This window comes from Octopus sinensis, unplaced genomic scaffold (assembly GCF_006345805.1).
Source record: "Octopus sinensis unplaced genomic scaffold, ASM634580v1 Contig17270, whole genome shotgun sequence".
In the NCBI taxonomy this organism is placed as follows: domain Eukaryota; kingdom Metazoa; phylum Mollusca; class Cephalopoda; order Octopoda; family Octopodidae; genus Octopus; species Octopus sinensis.
In genome coordinates, this window is record NW_021834931.1 from 52748 (window position 1) to 55069 (window position 2322).

A 2322-nucleotide genomic window follows, 5' to 3' on the forward strand; every position below is an offset into this window, starting at 1 on the left:
GCGTCTCTTTGTGACATATACAACTTCGTCCCAATTTCCGTTGAAATGAGTGGTTTGCTTGAGGCCGCTGGGAGGATTCTCTCCGTAATTTGGAAGCTCATCGGAAAGAAGACGAATGAATGCTGGGAAAACAACTGGGTGTACCAGAGAAAATCTATAGAAATCTGGCGAGATAACTCGTTTGCTATCCGTGGTGCAGGGATTGGCGAATCCTAAATGTAACTTTCTTTTTTTTCATTTTCTATTAATTATTTGCATTAATAACGCCTAACTAAATATTAGAACTAATAAATATGTAATAATAGAGTCGGGTCAATGAACATATCCCTCGTGGTTGGCCTAAGCGCACTTTTATTTTTAAAGCTTCTCGTTGGTTCTGGTGGCTATTCTGGTAAGAAATGTTTAAATCATCTTCCAGGTTATGATTCACCACCAAAATATGGAGATTTCGAGGCTCAGCGACATTGGATGGAAATTACCACAAATCTCCCCGTTTCTGAATGGTCGTTCGATAAAAATTAAATTTTTTTAGGTATGTCAATTCTTCATATAACGATTTAAACTATTGGGGAATCGACTATCCACCAATGTCTGCATATCATAGCTATATAATGGGACATATGTAAACTTTTGAAAATAAGTTTAGTGCCAAGCTGATGAATCCAAATTGGATGAGTCTTTTCTCTTCGAGGGGATTTGAATCAAAGAAATTAAAAATGTTTATGCGTTACACTGGTAAGTATTTATATCAATGTATGTAGTCATTTTCGCGGATTTTGTAATTCTCGTTTCTGGTATTTTATATTTTTCGCGTAGAAATAAAGTATTTTAATACATTTAACGTTGATAGATATTTTTATTATTCCCATTACTCTATCCTGGTTTATTGCTGATTGATCATGGTCATTTCCAATACAATTGTGTTGGTATTGGCCTGCTTGTGTGGGCTGTAGCAGTCATAGAGAATGGAAATCTGTGTTTAGGTAGTATATTTTATGTCTGTGCCCTGTTCTACAAGCAAACGATGCTTTATTTTGCTTTCCCTGTATTTTTAAGAATTTTACAACGTTCTATTGAACATGGATTTTTAATTGGGTATTTAAACTTAAATTAAAAAGTTTTTGGCGATTGGTCAAAGTGGGATTAACCAGTCTATTTTGTGCTGGAGTAATCTTACTACCATTTCTGGCTTCAGATCCTTCTTTGGAGTCTCTAATGGCTATTTATAGAAGGGTATTCCCATTTTGGAGAGGATTATATGAGGCATATTAAATTATTAACTAAATCAAGGACAAAGTGGCCAACTTTGGTGCTCTCTTTCCATTTTAATAAAACCTGAAATAGTTTTTAAAGAAAATTTATTGTTTGTGTGGTATTCATTATTTTTTATCAAACTCAGTGCTGTCCTTACTGCTTTTTTTGGCGTTCTGCCTTGTATTGTTAATATGTACAAAACTCGGAAGTTTTTGGATGTTATGGTTGATTATGATCAATTTTTAACTATTAGACAGCATCTTCTCTCGCTTTTTATCTTTTTTCATTTCACGTCCACGAGAAAGCTATAATTTTCCCGTCAATGTATTATATTTTAAATATTTCCGCCTAATTAGGTTTGCCAGTCTATCAACTACTTCATATTGGCTTGTTCTTTGGTTTTTGGAAATATCTACAATAAGGTTGATTATAAATAATTAAAAATAGTTTATTTCCTCTTCTTAGAAGAGATGGGCAAACGTTGCAATTTATTGTGGTTATTTTGATATTTCATTTATTGTGCACTTTGAGAAGCAAAATGCAGGAAAAAGGTGAAAGTCCTAAAGGAATTCTTCCTTTGAGCCATTCAAGGATGTATAAATTGGCGGTTTTTAATTAAATTTGTTATTTTAGATGCCCCTTGCAATTGTTTTGCTTCTGTGTGAAATGTTCCAGCTCCCTGTTCCAACGAAATATCCCTATTTGTGGAGTAGGCTTCTTTATTGTTATTGTTCAATTAATTTTATGATAATTTATGTCGCTCTTATTTAAATTGAAAATTTTTTGATTGTCTTATGAAAGATTTAGCATAATTCTACTGGTTTCAGAGGCTAGTGATACGAACTCCACAATTGACAAAAGATAAAAGTACTTAGTCCTTGAGAATATCAGAGGGCATTCAAATTAGCATTTTTGTAAAGTTTAATAATAATAAATTAATTAGGTATCACATTTTATTAAAAGCAAGATTGCGATCCCACATGCGATAAAATATGAAAATAAGAATTTTCAGCATTAAAAGAATAAGAAAATAGTTATTTCACAAATTTATTTAATTTTCGGCATAAA